General features: G+C 35.5%; 1 protein-coding gene across 1 annotated transcript in view; it reads right to left on the reverse strand.

The window, feature by feature from the left end:
* Positions 1-3,974: 3,974 nt before the first annotated feature.
* Positions 3,975-20,851, reverse strand: part of LOC115495539 (uncharacterized) — a 131,855-nt gene continuing 114,978 nt past the window's right edge. The window contains exons 7-11 of the mRNA XM_072930650.1: positions 16,600-16,695; positions 13,159-13,332; positions 6,295-6,325; positions 5,197-5,273; positions 3,975-4,710 (exon numbers count right to left, since the gene is read on the reverse strand). The gene's annotated coding sequence lies outside the window, so the exon portion shown is untranslated. The remainder of the gene's footprint in view (positions 4,711-5,196; positions 5,274-6,294; positions 6,326-13,158; positions 13,333-16,599; positions 16,696-20,851) is intronic.

Genomic DNA, 20,851 nt, shown 5'->3' on the forward strand with positions numbered 1-20,851 from the left:
TTTACCCTGATTGGACAAGGCAGGTTTACACCCCTGACCGCCCACTCCATATTTAAGTTGCTGTAACCCACTCAAAAATAGTGTGTTTGGCTCTCAGAGCTGCGTAACCCATGCCGCGGCAGTCAGCACTGCCAGGGTGGCCCGAGCCATTCCCCTGGAGTGCCCACTCTCATGGTGGCCACTCGGCCCTATACGAGCGGTGCTAGCCAGCAAATTTCATCTGCTCATGGCCGTGGCAGGTAGCCGCTGCACCAGACATTGAATCTTTCTAATATATGTTGGGTATTGAAGGTCAGATTGAGTAAACTGGCCCTGAAAATGAAAGCTGGCATGTCCTCTACTCCTTTTAAGCAGTCGTGAAATGGCTCATTGAGAGGAGCGAAGCAGGTAGCTGAGGAACTCAGCCCTTCTGCAACAGCACGGTCCAGTCGTCATGTTGGTCACCTTAGAGAGGACAGATGAATGGCTGTGCAGGGGTTACATTTTACACCGGTCTTCCAAATATACCAGGTATCATCAGACCAGTAATAATGTCCTGAAAGTAAAAAATTTACATTTATTCAGTTCGAAAAATAAATATTTTTTAATTACTTGGAAAGTTTTCTGTCACTTTCAGTCAGCAGATAAAAATAACAAAAAAATGTATCATGCAGATATTTTTATCTTTAGATAAAAATAAAATCAGCAAAAATCAGTTTTTTTAATATGCCTTTTCTTTCAGATATTTTTCTCTTTCACTCAGTTAATCTTTTTTGGATGATCTGGAAAGATTCTGTGTGTTTTCATCTTAAAAAGATGAAATGTCTGCAGGAGCAGGGCAAGAAATAACCTCTTCATTAGTATTTGAACATTGTAACTTCTGACTACAATCCAATTAGAGTGGTTTCTTTATTTTTTTTATGTAAAGGAAGAAATAAATACAAATGTAGTTACATAGAAGGATACATAAAATTATGTATATAAATAAAACAATAAAATAATATAACAATGAACATATAAAATCACATACCCTTACATTTAAAAAAACATTACATATGTGTAAGCTACTAAATATATTTATATAAAAATAATTGCCCACAAAGAATATTTAAGAACCAGAGAAGTGTCTGGATGCCTTAGCCCTCCTTTCAATTGAAAACCAGTTTATTTAAAATGGTACACTTTCAGAGCAATGGAAGGCTTCGCTGAGCCTTTTATAGGACACATGACATAGAGACTATTTTTCCCAGGTCAGGCTCAGAAGGATATCTGGATCCACTGGAGTCAAAGTGCAAAGCACAAGTACAAAAACATGCTTTTGCATCAACAATTTTCTCTTTCCTTTTTGTCCTTCTTTATTCAGATGGAGCTGCTTGCTCAGTCTTCCAAGTTCAGTCATGCTGTTTGATTTTCCTTTTGAAGGAGAAAAAGACTCTGACACCAGAATCACTGGTATTTTTTGTGTTGATGTAAATGAGGGTAGAAGTCAGCTTAAACATCCAGTCAGGGCATTTCCCTGAATAGGAGCAACTTGGGGTGACACAGAACTGCCAAAACATAACAATTCCCTGCCCTTCATCTCTGACATGAAGAGTGGGCACAGTGAAGAGGACATGATCAAAGCATTCAGCCTTCACTGATCACTCACAAAAATCTGTGTTTAAAAAAAAGGATCCTGAGCCACAATATTTAATTTCAAGACGTGAGCTAAGTGTTAGGCAGCTCTCTTTCGTGGTTTTGCTTATTTGACAAGATTTTACTTCTTTTTTAATTAATGTAAGGATTAGCCTACAATGGCTACTAGCTAGAACCTCTTGATCATAAAGTAGTTGCAATGTCATACTCACTGTGCCCTCTGCATACCTCCTTTTGATTCTAAAATTCTTGCAATTTAAAGTTTTTCAAATTTTGGAGGTGTTTGAAAAATGCATTTAATTTCATCAGTCATGGTCATGTCAGCTCTGCTTCCTTGTCATCATCTAACTATAAACACAAAATGTCATATTCTTCATCCAGCGTGGGACCTAGATGGCTGTTCTATTCTTAGTCAAAAATTTAACATTACAACTTTTCAAAAATAAAAATATCCATAAAAACACACTTAAAATACTGAGTAAGTTTTATACATATTTTTCTTTAAATGTGTCTCTCCACACATACTTGAAAAGAAACTCAAACACATTACACATTACACTTCACCACTCTCGGTATTGCCTTTGCAATTTTCATCAACATCTACAGTTTCCTAGTACAAATGCAAGATCTCCCAAGTATTCTCACTAAGAAAACTTAATTCCTCAGAGGGATCATGTTGATATTTTCTGTTCAACCTGTAAAGTAGTCAGAAATATAGTGATGGATGGCACTGTAGAGGGAAAAAAATTAGAGACTCTGTTATACATTAAATTTTGAGCTCTATTTTTTGAAGATAAGAGGTGCAAAAAAAGAAGTGCAAGTAAAGGGGAAGGGAAGGGAAGGGAAGGGAAGGGAAGGGAAGGGAAGGGAAGGGAAGGGAAGGGAAGGGAAGGGAAGGGAAGGGAAGGGAAGGGAAGGGAAGGGAAGGGAAGGGAAGGGAAGGGAAGGGAAGGGAAGGGAAGGGAAGGGAAGGGAAGGGAAGGGAAGGGAAGGGAAGGGAAGGGAAGGGAAGGGAAGGGAAGGGAAGGGAAGGGAAGGGAAGGGAAGGGAAGGGAAGGGAAGGGAAGGGAAGGGAAGGGAAGGGAAGGGAAGGGAAGGGAAGGGGAGAACTGTCACAGTTTTTCCTAGGAAATTATTTTCCTACCTCGTGCTATCTAGAGCACATGGCTTGGCACCTCATGGTTAGGTTTTGCATAAGATTAACGCCAACTTCCAGATTTTTGCACCCATTTTCAGACTTCTAACCAGGCATGTTGCAATTGTTCATCAGTGGACTGTTATTTCCCTCTTCTCTCGTTCTGGAATGTGCTCCATGACAGTGACAGCATAGACAATGAAAAAAATAGCTACTGGATTTTATCCTGTGCCTGCTAAAAAAAAAAAAAAAAAGTTTGTGCTGTTGAAATCCATTGCCAATAAAATGTTGAGGCTCCTAAATTCCTTCAAAACTTGGTTTTGAAGTATTTGGGATGTTCTTATGCAAATAATATAATAAAAACTATCCAACAAGTTGTCTAACTATTGAAAAACACTGAATATCTTAAGGCAACACAGCATTTTCTGATTTTTTTCATATTTTGATCATATATTGTTACCTTTAGCTTTCAGCAGTTGTTCACTCTTGAAGAACATACTGAATAGACAAATATTTCTGGGGTTTTTTCCTTGTTTGAGGCAAACAATCAAGAAGTTTCATTCAAGTTACCTAATAGTAATCTCAGAGAGTTCTTTGACAGCTGTAAAGGTGGAGCATTCCCCTAACCATTAGATATGTAGCTGTCTGATTTCAGCCTCAACAGGGTAAATTTTTTTCAGTAGCCAGGAGGGGGTGTGGGTGAACGGGCGTGGCCAGGGTCCAGATGTTATACTACGATGCCTTATATCATTGCAGGGCTGGGAGGGAAGGGACTCTGGCTTCCACAGGGAAGGCTGCTCCTTCTGGGTGGAAGAGTCTGGAATTTTACTTTATGTGTTAATTTCTTTCTTTGTTTTATAGCTCTTGTTATAATTATTGTTGCTGTTATTCTTCTTTTTCTTATGTCATTGCTATTTCAAGTAAATCATTCTTATCTCAACCCCTGATCCATGCTTTTTGTATCTCCTGTTGAAAGTAGAGATGGGAGTGACAGGTGGTCTTTTTAGTGGGAGTGCTAAACTGGAGAGTACCTAACCATGACAGTATTGCACACACTTTATGAAGTTTGTAATGGGTAAGATTTTTGAAAATACTTTCCTTGTTATTGACCATTCTATTATTATTTTATGTAGAACTGAACAACACATAAATTTGTTTTCGTTTTAAAAATAGTTATTGCTGTAAATTAGAAGTAAAAAACAAGCCAAAAACAGACCACTTGGCATTTCAAACTCGTTTGTTATTTTATTTCTGTAATGTTTGTTGATTATGATAATTGATCACTCCAAAATTTCAAAGATATAATTAATTGGTAAAAGTTAGTTGCCTTTTATGTGAAATAGTTTAATTAACAAAGAACATTTAAATAAATTACCATAATATTGAAGGTCACACAAATATTAGCTGCAGTTGTGCTCACTGTTGCATAGTTACATATTTCTATATAAAGACAGAATGAATAAAATTAATTTTATCAAAATGAGAATAATATATTTCTTTATTTGGAGTTGCACTTCAAGCATCCTATTCTCCTTGGCCTTTTAGCTAAGATTAAATCTAATGTCAGTTTAATACTATATATGGCAATGTAATTTAAACTACTTAGTACTTTGGCAAAGCTGTAGCAACAATTTCATTAGATCTTTCCTTTCTTCAAATACCGTAACTATTTTTTCTGTAAAATTAAGCAACTATGATAGGAAAGTGACCTGCTAGAAATTAACACAATGATTGCTGAAATGTATTGTACTCAATAGCACTAACACAGATCTTCTTCCTGCCATCATTTTCTTATAAATTTTGTGAGATTTCACACAGTAGTTTCTTGGGCATTTGGTAATAAAGCATCTTCAGACAGACTGAAGAGAGAATTTTGTTTTGCCATTTCCCAGGTGGTGGGAAATGCCGAGTCGTTACTGTTGGCAGCGGAAAAGGCATAAGGAGGACTACTTTCTTCTTCCCTGTATATTTAAATGAAAACATAGTTGTTACAGTAGTTTGCATGGAGATGAACCATCAAGTCAAACATCTTTTCAGAAAGATTTCTTTCAAGAAATTTGGGAAAAGCATTAGTTTTAGAATTCCTAAATTAAAATGTCAAAATGGTGTGTAAAAAAGAAAATATTAGAGATCTTTTTTTGTCTAACATCTATTCTATACATATTAAATATTAGACTTCCAAATCAAGATTAGAATCAATTTCAACTGAAGTTGTGACCTTCCGTAACTGAAGAAAAAAGTGTTAGGTTGATGACAAGATTAATGATATTTACATGGCAAATGACAGAACTAAAGCTAGAGTACTGATTAAAGATAATTAGTCAGTGTAATGCCATTTTGAACCTATGCAAAATTGTATAAAATCAACAAATAGACAGAATTTGGATATGTTCTGAATTCATAAGCAGTACGGAAATATTTGCAAATATACTGTCATTTGTACTTACTTGTTTTTTTATGAAGATCATTTTTTCTTCTGCTCTTTCAGTAGGCCCTGAGTGTTGCTATGAATTCTGCTATAGTTCTGTAGACAAAATATTTATAAAAATCACCCTTGTCTAATATATCCCTTTGAAAAAGCAAATCAAACTGTTCATCAATTCAAGAACAAATGAAACAACATTTTACATGCATTAGCAACTTGGCTTTGAGTGAATTTCCTATTCAAGGAGCTAGGTCTGATTGAAACTTTTTTCAGGGGATCTGTGCTTCTTTTTGCTAAGGTGTCTGAAAACTTTTCTTCAGACAAGAAACTGACATGGTCTGTCTAATCTTCTTGGCCACATATTACCAAAAATTAATAAGAATGTCATTACCTTTGACTCTATAACCACCCTGCTAAAAATGTAGAAAATCCTTCATTAAGTTCAAATGTAAAAGACTCATCCATAGAAGTGAGTTTGTCTTTGCATAGTTTCCACAAGAAGTCAAGTTACAAAATAATGAGGAATTTTCAAAAGTACTTTCTGCTCTAATTTGATCATTTCCTTACAGAAATCAAAGGGAATTAACTCATACCTAAACACACGAAGGCTTTATAGCGGTGACAATGAAAGTATAAAAAAGTATCAAAATATGTAGGGAGAAAATATTTTAATTGGCAAACTAGTAGTTTTGAAAAAATATATATTTTCAGTCACATTAGCCCTTCTGTGAAACACCTCCCTGGCTGTGCTTGCCAACAGATAAACCAAGCATAAAGAGTAGGTGTCACTACCCATTCATACTTTGTGATCTGTTTCTGTGTCACTTCAGTGTGTGCAAAACCTGTCATTCATACGAAGGGGATTAATGGAAATCCTAGCTCTGTTAGTCTTTCAGTCAAAGAGTTGCACAGCTATTCTAAAGGTTTTGGACTAATATGTTTCAAAAACCACAGTTTTGCCTACTATCAAGTAGAAATCTCAGCCTAAGGAATGAATACTTCTTTGGAGGTAAACTGAATTTTCACCTGGCTCATAGCACACACCACCTTGATCTTTCAAATTCCTAGTGCCATAAAATACATATTTAACTATATCTGGTCAAAGAAAAAGAAAACATACCATAATTCTTCACTGAATAGACATCCGCAAGCTATAACAATATAAAAGAAGGCAGAATATTAAAACTAAACTATTAAATTTCATTAATCTTCTACAAATCAGACAGACAACAGCAACAAGAAAAAAGAAAACAGTCCTTAAAACAAAACAAAGCCCTATATAATTTATACTTTGGAGTAAGTCTGTTTTGAACAGATGCCAAATAGAATTTACTCAAACTACAGAAACACCGACACAAATATCTAATGGAAGAAAATTCAATGCATTGTTAGCTCATTAGTCTCACAGGAAAATAATGATTCTAGTAACTGTATAATTAGAAATGGGAATTTGTGAGCATCTTTGTTAACCTCATATTAATTTACAAAATAAGAAAAGAAAAGAAAATACAGAGAAAATTTTGCTCCCCAAACTTTGTGCAATATACAGAATAAGTTCCACCTGTAAAAAAAAGGATCTGTCTCTCAGTTATAAAAGGCAGAGCTACAAACCAAAATGCATTATTAACCATTAAGTCAAAATTATTAAATCACATAAATTACTACCTTCACAAGAAACATTTCACTTTCATTGGGATTAAACCAATAAAATCATACCTTCCTAGGCTGGAGAAAATATATATTGTATTTTCAATTTTCACAGTAATAAGAGATTAGGTAACAAAACATATCTTCATATCAGGAGATATGTCACTGCAGCTGTAGCTTTCAAAGTCTCTTTAAAGCTGGCTTCCTTGATCTCTGTGAGGAGCAGAGACCTGAGAAGAATGGTATAGCTAAAGGGGCTTGATCTTGCAAGCTCTGTAAGCCTTGCTGTAAGAAGTGCAAAAAGTCAAATAATCACCACTGAAAACTTCAGATGGATTGTGAACTATTTTTTCATAGTAGCAAGCAATTAGATGTCATGTTAGGGCCAGTGTTGGCTTCTGTTCAAGAAAACACTTGAGTATATGCTGAGTTTGAAATCAGTGGGGCTTAAGGATACCCAGCAGGATTTCCTTGAACAGAGACAGACCCTGAATAAAAAAAAAACTGATTCTCAGTGAAAGGAGATTCACAATCTGGTTTTATGGGTTTACTAATTTTGTAGAGTAAGAAACCTGCATAAACTGTGGGAAACTAGGACATTATTGATCACCCAAATATTCCTCTGGTAAATTTTAAAAACTGAGGAGAAAAAAAAATACTTGTTATGATAGAGGGATAGATGAAATATACACTATATATATTTACAGGGCTTACAGTGACTGTATATATATATATATATAGGAGCCATTTTTAGAGTTTTTAGGCATTTCTACTGTCAACAGTAAGATGTGTTCTTGATTGTGCTGCAGAAAATGGGAGTAAGGGCAGCTGTGCAGTGCAGCCTCTGAAAGAAATGCTTTCAAAGTTTCTGTTGAAAGGGCTATTTCTCAAAGGCAGCTGCTCAATGCCTCATGATGTATTCAAGGCACAGCCTCCTTGCTTGGCCCATCACCCTGCTGCACCTGCTCCCCTCGGCTCACTTCACCTGAGTAGATTGTGACAAGAGTAACAAAGTGCTGCGCTGCAGCTTCCTACAGAAAGCTCAGTGATGCTTTCCCTGCCTCCTGAGCTGTACCACTGCAGAGCCAAGCTCCTGCTTACACACTGTATTTGCTCAGAGCATCAGGTACTAGCTGTCTGTTTGCCTTCATTTCATTCCTCCCTGCTGCAATTTCTCTTTATGCCTAAGCGACTCCTGTGTGAGAAGTGCCTTGCTACTGCTCAGAATTTCAATACAGTGCTTGAGATCTTTCTTCCATTACAAGTCTCAGAGGATGGCATTATTATCCCACTAATTTCATACATCTATACATTTGGCAAAAGTACTACCAGACAAATTACAAGTGTATTGGCAAATGAAAACATTTGTCATCGAGATCTATTGAAAGGTGTCCACAATATTCATTTGCTGCAGTCGTTTGACTTAGCACCCTGTGCTACCTCCATCAGATTTACATAAGATTAAATCTAGCTTTCTCTTTAAAATCCCTGCTGTTGTTCAGGCTGCACAGTGTCATCTCTGCATAGCAAGTACCAGAAGCTAGAATATTTACCCTGAGATTTCTAAAATATTGCTAATATCTATCCTGTCATCTGGTAATTCCTATTTCACTTTTTGTTGTGTCCAGAATGATATTTATGTTTTTTAAACACACTAATTCCAAATGTTTCAAAATAAAAGTATCATATTAAATTAGAACAGCAGTCCCTAGAAATATATAACTCATTATAAGTAAAGTTTGAAACACATAGTTTTGCTGTGTTTTTCATCACTTTTGATGCTTTCAATTCTTTTCTCTAAATAATTTTCAAGATTTGGTCTAAGGCAGGGTTTTTTATTTTTGTCAGAAGGATTGAATCCTTCAGAGCGGTTTTCCATTGTTCTGGTTGTGTTGCTAGTTCAACTCAAACAATTAGAATGCAAAAGATCCTTCACAAAGGATCACACTGAGCCTTTAAAATTTCCTGGCCCATTCAGGATTTTATAGATGAGGTTCAGGTAAGTCAGGCAAAATTTTTCTCAGCAAGATCAAGAAGATTCTCCTAGATCCTTTCTATATCAAGAAATAACACTGGAGCTTTTGTTGGGACTTCAGATCACTAGATTGAAGTGCCTGAACTTTCCAGTATCTGAAGCAAATAACCAATCTCTGTAGCTATCCTCCTGCAGCACTTCATAATTACTTCAGAATGCCATGGCAAATCTACTGTGATATTTTATTCTATCTCTCAAAGGAAAACTAAAACCTGGGACCCATGAGAGGAAAAAATAATTTAAAAGGGAGTATTCTATCTGGAACTACACAGGGGGCACAAAAAAAGAATGAGGTTATTTTCTCATACAAATCTAAGATTTTAGAAGAATCTACCCTACACTCTGCTTTCTCCATTATCTGCTGCTTTTCATCCTTATTTTAGCCAGGTATGCTGTTTCTGCTCTCCAGATACAGAGTCTTTTTTTATGGAGATACAAAAACACTGGGACTCATACCTCTAGGAAGAAAGTTTCAGGAAGAAATAATTAAAAATCATTAAAAATGAAAAAATCAGGTAGTAGCAGGACTCAGTTATAAATAAAATCCCTTCTCTAGAGAGTCCTCAGTGGTGAGAATAGCTGCTCTACTGTCTTAGAGCAAGAAAAATTTTCAACTTCCAAAATGAGTGCTTTATTTTTCATTATCAAGATTTTCCTCTTATTTTTTCTGCAGTAGCCTGAACATATATTTCAAAATTTTTACAGTTTTGTTATTCAGGACTTACTCTGGCAAAACTGCAATGGATTGGCCATTCATTTCAAAAATATTTCATTGTGCAATTTGTGAGAACTCAGAGAATCACATTCAGAGGCATCTGGTTGGAACAGGTGTTGCAGAAAATTATAATCCTACCTTGATTAAAACTGTTGGGGTTTTTTACCACCACCCTCCAGTTATGCATTACAAGTATCCAAATGATAAAATGTATAGTCAGAAGTAACAATCTGAGGTATTGTCAGGAGAAATATCAGGACTAACTTCAAGCTTGTGAACAAAAAAAAGTTGCTTTCAGGGAGTAAGATTTTCACAAAATCTTCCTCTACTCATGGATTTTCTGGAAAATTCAGGTTTGTTTCTAGCAGCTTGGTTTCTCTGCTCATTTTCAAAACAGATTTCAAATGAAGAAAAAAGTTGAATATGAAATAAAAATTGCTTTAATCAATACTGAACACATTGTAACAGTTGAGTAAGGGAGATTTAAGACTAGTTGATTGCAGTCTAAAGCCTTTATTCTTTTATCAACAAGCAATAAAAGCAATAAAATCACTAAGATATGTAGCTAAAGCTTGAATTTCTGATTTTCCCCCAGTCTTAAGGTGACTAGATACACTGGCTACCTCATTTAGTATTGGTTTGGACCAACTTAAGACTTCATAAAGGAAACAGATTTTAAGAAAATTCAGAGAAATTCAGTGAAATCAAATACCTTTCAAAAGCTTCACTGTATTGTCACTAAGTAATCTGTGGGCTTCCTGACATTGAAGTAGGGACAACAGTTTTCATGACAACTGATATCTAATGCCTTAGGAGGCTTTTTCTTAGTCTTGGGGTTTTTTCTTAGATCAGAAGGTGTAGAGAAATGTGCTACCCACAGAAGTAGGACTCTGCTTCTGTCTGCACCCTCCAGCATTGCAACCAAAAACAGATATGAAGCTTCAGCAGCCATAGACACCCACAAGCAGGGTGTGCAAGGAGAAGCTGCAGCAGTAGTACACAACAGATAGGGCAGAAAAGTGACTCTCTTAGAGGGCATCCACTTGATGGCCTGAGAGGGAGCCATGAGTTACTCCCGAAGAGATTGTGGCTGGTCACAAGAGGGAGATTTTCCACAAAGACAACAATCAGCCACTGGAATAATCTCCCAAGGGAGTGATGAGTTCCCTGAAATTGGGCACTTTTAAGATTCAGCCAGACAGGGTGCTGGACCATCTTGTCTACACCATCTTTTTAGGGAGAAAGGCTGGAACAAAGGAACCTTGAGGTTCCTTCCAACTAGGTATTCTATGATTATTAGACAGTGAAAGCAAAATAAAGACAAATTCGTTCCATACATCTTTACTTTTTATAGATTACTCTATTAAATATGAGGGAACAACTAGTTTTTTTACTGAAAAACTGCATTTTCCAACTCAACTGCAAAAAAAGTGCAGGAAAAAACAGTGTTCAAAGAGGACAGCAATTGCTATTTCCATTCCCAGTAAAAAAATGAACAGGAAAAACTGGATAGTACAAATAAAATTGCAAAAGTCATCACGACAAATGCACTTTAATACATTTTACAGTTTTAAAGCACTTCACAGAATCACAGAATCACCTAGATTGAGATCATCAAGTCCATCTAGTCCTTCAGCTACAATACTGGAGTTTTGTAAAGCTGCAGTTTATCCCTGAACCAGCCCCATTGACTTTAACTTGTTTTATTCTTTCAGAGAAGCAGACAAGGTTCAGATAGATTATGGCCTGGTTTTCATTGGTTTCAAGTACTCGCAATTCCAGCTGAAATAATGAGAATTGAACTGTCTTGATAAGCAAAATGAGACCAGAGATTGAATTACTGTTTATATCATCTGCCCATAATATAGCAGTGACAGAAAACATCCACCCCACCTCCTCAGTCAGGCAAAAGTTAGATAAAACTGAGCATAAAGTGCACTGAGCATAAAGTGAGTGAGGAACATTGAGCAGTGGGGGTGTTCTCCCTCCTAGCACAAGACAATTATGCAAGATAAGCTTCTTGACAATCAATATTTGACCTGTATTTGTAGATTTGACTCAGAGACCTATGATTATACACTCTTGGCAGATTTTCATTTAAATTACATTTATTTATTTATTTTAGGGGTTAACAGCGTTTTTGGCACCATGCACAGTAGTTATCCAGATGGTCATCTGTTGTAAGGTCAAGCAAAATAAACAAAAGGACTTTTATGTATTCCTTCCATGAAAGCTTAATGGTGCCAGTACTATTGTCTCTATTGTGTCTATTTTGATATCTAAAAACCCCCCAAATATATATATATATATATACACATATATATATATATGCACAGTATTGTGAAATAAGACCATAAAGCTGAGTTACTTCTGAGGAAGTTTAATTTATCCTGAAATTGCAGAATTAATTACAGAATCAAAAAATATTCTGTGTTGCAAAGGACCCTCAAGGATCATCAAGTCCAATTCCTAAGTGCAAGGTTAGTACTGGGATGGAATGTACAACCTTGGTGTTATTAGCATCCAGCCCTAACCAACTGAATTAGTCTCAGGGTCAATGGACAAATGTGCTTTTTGCTGCTTGAAAAGCTCTGATCTAATTAAACATTATATTTTGGTACTGTATGATCCTATGAAACAGAAAAGCAAGGTCTTGCATGTTCTATTGTACTGAAGTAATTTGCTCATATTATTAGCTTTACAAAATGATGTGATGCTGTACTGATAACATACCACTCATTCTCTCTGATAGAAAGTAGAAATTTTTAAATCTCATTACCTATTTTGGCTGACCAAAGTAAAAATTATTAGAATAATGTTCTATCAATGTACAGATCATTTCTTTAATCATGAAGAAGCGGAGAGAGCAGAGCAACTTTCTTAATTACTCTTTATCTGGCTATATCATGATCTTAGAATTATTATCATCTATACTTGGCCCTATATCCAAGAACCTACCACATTCATTTTTTTTTTAATAAATAGTTATATAACTATTTCAGATCAGAAGGGTAATTTATGAGATGTGAAGTATTCAATTTTCCGAGACTTGAAGTCTTTCACTGAAGTCAATTCTATCTTACTCAAAAATGTGCACTGTCATGAGAAGTAAAGGAAAATAAAGAAGTAACTTCCTAGCCCCTTTTTTCTCAGCTAAAAGACATGGGGGGGCTGAAAAACTTCTTCTCCTTTTGTAAATATTTGTTTTTCTAACATGAGGAAAAAGAATTGTATCACAGAACACCTAATCTAAAAGTCGTTTTCATGTATAACCTACACTATGCAAAAGGCAAGCTGCCCTCACATGCTGGGTGTTGACATGGAATCAGAGATTAGTTCTATTAAGTACAGGAAATAAAGCATGTAATTCCATCTCAGCTTAATGTCACCTATATCCAACACTCTGTGATACAATTATCCTTCATTACTCTGAGCCTCTTTGCTTTCTCTCTCTCCACTCTGTTAATATTCACATTTTTGTGACTAGTGAGTGAGCTCTTTTAGGAAGCTAATCCAGCTAAAAATTAACCACCAAAACTAAATTATTAGCACCAAAGAAAACGAAACTTATATTTATGATGACTTACCATAATAACAACAGAATCCAGTCAATATTTAAATTGAGCAGGTTTTGCCATACAAAGTGGCAAATGAAAATCTACATGTCCTTTGTGTGACTAGCAGCAGAATGGACACTGTTCAGCATTTGTGCAAGTACACAAATATACTTCAGCTGTTCCCCTTGGGTATACTTAAAGTTGCTGCAGATTAAGCACAGAAATTGGGAAATATGGTCACAGTTCTGGTAAACAACTTTTAAGACAAAATAAAGACTACTGACAATACCATAGTCAAGTTTAAAGTGCTTACTCATATCTTGAATGTATCTTCTACACAATGGTTCTCAGAACTCAGAATAAAATCCAAATTTTATTGAGCAATAGTAAAATTTACTGGGACTCTGTTCATTGAATTGCTTAGTATCAAAATCCTATTGTAAAATTACTTTCAAAATTCAACAAAATATCTGTTTTACAATGATATGAAATAGTGCTTACCTTAAGATAAACTGCTTATCAGATTTAAGGCCTTTATTTACTTTAGAATATTATCTATTAATCTATTTTTCCCTGTAATCATTTTCTAACTTTATTCTGTAGATGAAGCAGTAGAAACAACTTTTATTACTATTCCTTAGGTTTCAGTAGGGTTTGGGTTGTTTTCAGTATTACATCTTTCAATCTAACTTTCCTGTTTCCCAGAGAATTTGAACTAAGATAGAAAACATCTTTTCAAAGCATTTTCTAGCAACACTTAAAGTATAGGTAAATTTCTAATACAAAAATCTGCATTAAATTTCAAGTAAAGGCCCCTATGCACTTTCTAGTCAGGTATGATTCTAAAATGGAAGCACAAAATATTAACTAAAAAAGCTAAATATTTTCCATTTTAAGATGAACTGTAAATTGCTTTGAAGCTTTATTAGCATGAAATATGTTTGTTTGCCTTTAATCTATGTTTGAAAACACCATAAAGAGCAATTAGAATTGGTATTTACCTTCCCTGAAACAATATGTAGTTTTAGATGTATTTAATAAGTCCATTGTGGAATTTTTTCAATTTAGCAACTAATATTTCTCAGAAGCTCTAGTAAAATATTTATTCATGCAAAATTTTTAAATATCATTTAGGGAGAGATTCAACAAAAAATATGCCAACCACTTTTTCAAATAAGAAACAGAATTTAAATGGGCTTTGATATTTTCTGTTTACATAGTTGTGTACCCAGCAGATATTGTTCATGCATCTCTTACACACTTTTCTGTTATTTATATATAGTGTCCTATGTAATTAAAATTATGAAAATTTCTATTGTAGAATTATTTTTAAGAAAATACTAAAATGTTCTATGTGCTTATTTGCATGTATCTATTATATATGCAATTGGACATACATGAATAAACTAAAGAATTCTATGCCTCTAACAGTTCTTCAAACACGCTCTCCCTGGAACCGGGATCAATTTTTCAGTTAAAGATATTATGATATTTTCTGCCATGTACAAACACAATGGTCACTGAATCACTTATATATATGCTATAGCAAGGACTGCAGCCTTATTTCAGAACAAATTAAAAAGTCACACAACAGATAAATCTGAAAAATACCATTATCTCTTCCTTCCTGAACTAAGGCCCACCATGAACAAACTGAGATGTTTTCTTTTTTTTCCCAAGGGGGATGCAGATTCCTGAAGAGTCAGTTCCTCCCACAAGCAATGCAGTACTTGTACCACACATACTGGAGCAAGGACTTTGATCCTCTAGCTGGAAAGATACAGTCAAAACTCTGTCCTTTCACTTCATCTTTGAATCATGCTTCCCAGTTTCATCATGGCAAGTGTCCCTGTCAAGAATTTTGTTTCATTTCAAGCTTTGAAAATTAATAAGACTTCTGCAAAACACACAGTCTCCTGGTCACTGCACTCTCCCACACTTTCCATATGTTATCAATAAAACAAATTGTGCAATACAAAATTGCACAATACAATACCAAATTCTGTTTTCTATCTTCAGTTTGCCCTACTGACATCTAGCTACCTCTGCTCTCTTTCCCTCCCATTTTATACCATAACATGAAATTACCACAGATAAAAAGACTCCAGCTGGTAGCTGTAAAAACTGACTAGACGAGTTTTAGGTGATGGGAATTCTGAATAGCAAATTCTTCCCTTATACGGCTTATACTCTCTCTTCCCATCTCCAAAAGATGGTACTGCGGAATTCAGTATCAGGAGCAACTTTTTTGGATAGAGAAATTTTCCATTTGTGTCTCAAAGTCAGATTTGCAAGCCATAAAATTCCCTTCAAAAGGCCTGTGAGTTTTAAAAGATGTCATTTTCCAGTTACAAGTGTCTCCAGTCCCTCACACAACTCTAAAGGTTTATTATCTCAGCTTTTGTTATAGATTAGGCCAGTTGTGACACAACACATGTGGAAGGAATCTTGTCAGGATAAAAATTTAGATGTGTTTCTCTCAGGAACACATTCTTATCCCTTGCTTTAGGTATGTTTAACTAGATTCATAGATTCCATTAGGTTAAAATCAGAAGGAACCTTTTCCAGCATCTAACCTGACAATATACACAGCAGAGACCTCTAAGTTTCTCCGCTCTACCTTGCACTTCACTGGCATCTATCTTCTACAAAGATTGAGAGCCTTGAACTGAAACCCTCAAGAGACACTGAATTCAGCATTCTCTTTACTAGTTTGTTCCAGGTGTTAATCGACTCTTCTCTACTCATTTTTAGTTTCAATATATCTGGCATGATCTACTGAAAATTTTTTATGGTTTCCCCTTGTTAGACCCCATGGTCATTTGGTATTCATCTTTCTCCCTCCACACTTATACCATGTAATCATGCCAACTCTCAAAACTCTTCAATAAACTACACAGATTTTTCTCTTTTTATTTCTTGCTGTGGAATATTTTTTTTAATTCTCTGTATTTCTATTGGTGTCCACTTTGAAATGCAAACACTAATACTACATAAAGCATTTTAATACAATGTTTCCCAACTACAGGGACAAATGTTCCTATCCCTACTCATTAGCCTCTTTTTACAAATTCAATATTATAGTATTGCTTTGTGTTATGGCCTTATTTTGAGAGCTTTTGTTGAATTATCTACCCATTATGAATTTGAACACTTTCTGAGCCACTATTTCAGGCTGCAGTAGATGTGGCTTATATTTCTTATGGTTAGGTATGTGATTTTAGATGTTTTCATTAAACATTTTTTCTAATTATTTTAGTCCACAATTTTTTAAATTTAATTTTGTATGCCATGCTTTTTCCATTTCCATACTTGCCATTGGGTCAATCCTTAAGTCAGTCAAAGAAGTTATCACTGGGCTTTATAACACATTTAGGTTGCATTTGGAAAGATGCAATTTTTATATCTATCAGCTAATTCTTAATCTGCTAGACTTTTTTGTTTTACTAATACAGTAATAGTGATACTTACCATAAGAAAAGTGCTCTTTCTTCATATTAATGATGAGATGATAAAAACATAATCAAAAACTTCACAGGAGATTCAGGATTTTATCCAGCAAAGTGCCTACAGCAAAGCATGGAGTAGATTAAAAGGGCTGCAATCAAAAACTTCTGCTTGCTTATGTGGCAAGCAAACACTTGCTTACCCATGTGAGGACAGAGGTGCCTAATATTACTTGACTTTACAGTTATATTCTTTCGATAGATTCTACTTTTAGCACAAGTTTAATATTGTGCCAGTACAAACATCTGAGTATTTCTTATACCTAAGCCTCTGTGAGATGTAGAAATAAGTGTGGATTAACCTCACTGGACTTCAGACGTCTGCTGTACAGATGTTCCATCCAAGCTAGTCACTTGCTGTTTCAAGAGAAAAATATAAAAGTTTAGAAAAGAGTTTTCCAGTTCACTTCAGAAGTGTATACATAGGATGAGATGTTCTTCTTTTCTGTTCAATTATGACGAGTCTGCATGATTCTGTCATGCATAGGCATCTATATTTGGTTATGAGGAATCTATCTTAAGCTGCTACATAGCCTAAATCCTTGAGAGCTGTGATGCAATTCTCATATTTTCAGTGTGTTTACAATAGGGTATGAAAATATTTATTTAAAGAAGATTCTCAAATCTGCTTTTGATATTTGCTCATAATCTAGAGGATTACACTCACAGAAGCATCTAAAGTTGTTTCATTCCCATCCTCAGCCTGACAGAAGTTATATCTCTCCATATCTAAGAATTTTCCCTCAAAATGAAGGGAGCTGAAAATTGCAATTTCTTCCAGACTTAGATTTCTTGGACAGTAGTTTGGATTTTGATAATGTCATATATTTTCTCTCTGTTCTCCAGCTCCTGACAGTCAAGCAACTGGACATATGGATACATCCTCATGCAATACAGGATGGCAGTGATACATAACGCCTAGTACATGCAAATCTCCAACTTGAAAGTAATTCAAAAAGGTAATTAGAGTTAAACAAAGGAAAAATTTTGTCAATCAAACAGATAAAAATACACACACAAATCCAATTCACCATAGTTCCAAACTTAATTGTGCAAGCTGTTGAAACACTTGCAAAATATTGGTAAACTAAACTCCATTTTACTTTTTATAGCCTCTGCTTTGCTGTGCACATGCTTGTTAGTTCATTTACATAGAAATTAGTCTCAGAGACATAAAGCTTTTCATTTTCACTGAATAAAACTTACAAGCATTATGCATGCTGAATTGGAAAGAGAAAGAACTTCTGAAGAAAAAAGTTATACAGCTCTGTGATTTACTGAAACAGAATTTTCAATTAAATCTGGAAATTTCTGGGTGTTTGTAAGAAGAGAAATATTTGTTTCTGCTATACCTGAACTGACATCTTACTGAAACAATAGTGTTTCTATAGTGTCATTTGCAGGGTCCATAAAGTTACTATTATTATTGAAAATATGGAGATATAAGCCTAACTTCTGTTAAAGAAGTGAGTTCTGTGGAAAAGATATGCTCACACATATTGTCCTCAGGAAAATCCCAACATATCTCAATCTTCTTTAGGAAGAATTAAGTGACTCTTGTGTGACAAGAAAGACAGCCAGTAAAGGATGTCTCATGTCCTTCTCCTGAGGCTGTCCTGACTAATGGAATCCACCAGCAACACAAAACAGAGTACAATCGTAGAATCAGATAGTAGTTTGGCTCAGAAGAGACCTTTAAAGACCACGTAGTCCAGCCCTGTTGCAGAAAGCACGGTCATCTTCAACTGGATCAGGTTGCTCAGAGCCCAGTCAAATCTAACCTTCAGCGTTTCCCGGGTGGGATATCTACCAACTCTCTGGGCAGCCTATTCCAGTGTCTCACCACCTTCATTGAAAAAACTTCTTTCTTATATCTAATATATAATATTTAACCTAAATCTATCCTCTTTTGGTTTCAAATTGTTACCCCTTGTCCTGTCGCAATAGATCCTGATAAAAAGTTTGTCCCAGACCTTCCTACAAGGCCTCCTTTAAGTACTGGAGGGATACAATGAGATCACCCCAAAGGCTTCGCTTCTCAAGCTGAGCACTGACTCTCTTAGCCTTTCCTCATAAGAGAGGTGCTCCATCCCTTTGATTATCTTGTGAACCTCCTCTGGAGTCACTCCAGCAGCTCCATGTCCTTCCTGTGCTGGTCCCCCAGAGCTGATGCAGCCCTGCAGGTGGCTCTCAGCAGAGCAGAGCAGAGGGGCAGAATCCCCTCCCTGGCCCTGCTGCCCACACTGCTTTGGATGCAGCCCAGGACACGTTTGGCTCTCTGGGCTGGGAGTGCCCATGGCTGGCTCATGTCCAGCCTCTACCCACAGCACCCCCAAGTCCTTCTGGGCAGGGCTGCTCTGGTCTGTCCATCCCCAGCCTGTGCTGGTACTGGGGGTTGCCCTGACCCAGGTGTAGCACCAGGGCTCGGTCTTGTTAAACCTCAGGAGATTCCCATGGGCACACTCCTGGAGCTTCTCCAGGTCCCTCTTGATGTAATCCCATCCCTCAGGTGTATCAACCACACCACTCAGCTTGGTGTCCTCAGGTTTGAGTTGGGGGCAAAAGCTTTCTTTTTTGGAAGTTCCATGGCTTTTCTCTTTTATTCAATGTATGCTTAGATAATTTGACGATTTGTTACAGATGCCAGTAAGAGACCAACGCAAGAGAAGAATTGCAGGAGCTTTTCTGGTATTTTTGGGTAACCATCTGGTAATGCAGATAGAAACTTAACATTGCTCCTGCACCCTTATGCAAGTAAACCAAAGGAAACACAAACAAGTTAAATCAATACTATTTGGATTTCTTCTAATATTAGCACTGTTATTTTCAAATATTTGCTTCTAAAATATTTCTTTTTGGTAAGGGTGGTAACACTCTGTGATTGATAGATTACAAAAAATAGATTAAGAGCCAATAAACTTCAATGGATGAAGAAAGGAAATGTTCAATCACATATATATTTGTTCCTGTATATATTTGTCAGGTCAAGCTTACAATTGAACATGACTTTAAATATCTTTAAAGGATTACATATATAATTTTTATATGTTGCTAGTTAGAATATATTTTAACGATGAAGTGAATATGTAGTTTATGTGTGATTTAATATATTTGCCTTTGGGGTTAAAACAAATTTATTTTTCTTTTTTAAAAAATTTGTATTTCAAATCAGTTTTAAATAATGCCTGGAATTTTTAGGATACACTTCTTTTTTAAAAAATACAAACATAGAATTACAGGTCTGATTTTACATAAATCCAGTATTTTAAACTTGCAAATATATTTAGTATAGGCATGGAATTACATACTTATTATATGAAAGTATTGGAATTTTTATTTTGTCATTCCCTTACACATATATGAATATTGCTTTTTATCACAATGAAGTTTCAAGCAAGGTATTTTTAGAACCTTACCAGGTATAAGTTTTTATGAATAAAGATGGAAAAAGTTACCTAGATGCTAAAAATTTTTTTACATTATGGCTTTTACTGAGTTAGCATCAGACTTTGTGATGGTGTTGATATATTATGTTATACTATGGTCACAATTATAAAATTATTTCTAAACAATTCAATTCAAAATTTATCCAATTCACATTGAATAAAACCTCACCCTAAAAGCTGTCAAAGAGAGTATTGTAAATGATAGCATGATGGCTTTCATAAGTGAACAAAATAAAGTAGTATAAAATAATGTAAATAATTAATGTTTATGCTATGCATGACTTTGTCTATCTTCCTTACCAATTTTGACATTTTCATCTAACTTAATATACATTTTTTTGCAGTAGAATTTAATATAAAATTATGCTGCCTCATAAACTGAAATCATAGCTTCCAAGATTTTGATGGCTTAGGTCATTGTAATAAGAAATACATTTTAACATGAGCAGGCATCTTTGTATGAATAGTGCGTAACTGAATCTGCACTATTAGAATTATCAGCATGGATATCAGTCAGACGTTTCTAGCAAAACACAGGTACATCCTTCCTATGCTGGGTAACACTGAAGGATGATAACTGGACAGAAGATGGATGAGTGTCTAACTACCTTATATACCACTTTAGGTATCTAGTGGATCAGATGAATCAAGATTTTCTATTCCTGTTGTCACATAAAGAAGAAATTTCAGAGTATCAGATTGGCATTTTCTCTCCTCTAGTATTTTATTATGTAAACAAAACACTCTGCTCTGATTTCTGTCTCCAGACAA

This window comes from Taeniopygia guttata, chromosome 5, assembly GCF_048771995.1.
Source record: "Taeniopygia guttata chromosome 5, bTaeGut7.mat, whole genome shotgun sequence".
NCBI classification, from domain to species: domain Eukaryota; kingdom Metazoa; phylum Chordata; class Aves; order Passeriformes; family Estrildidae; genus Taeniopygia; species Taeniopygia guttata.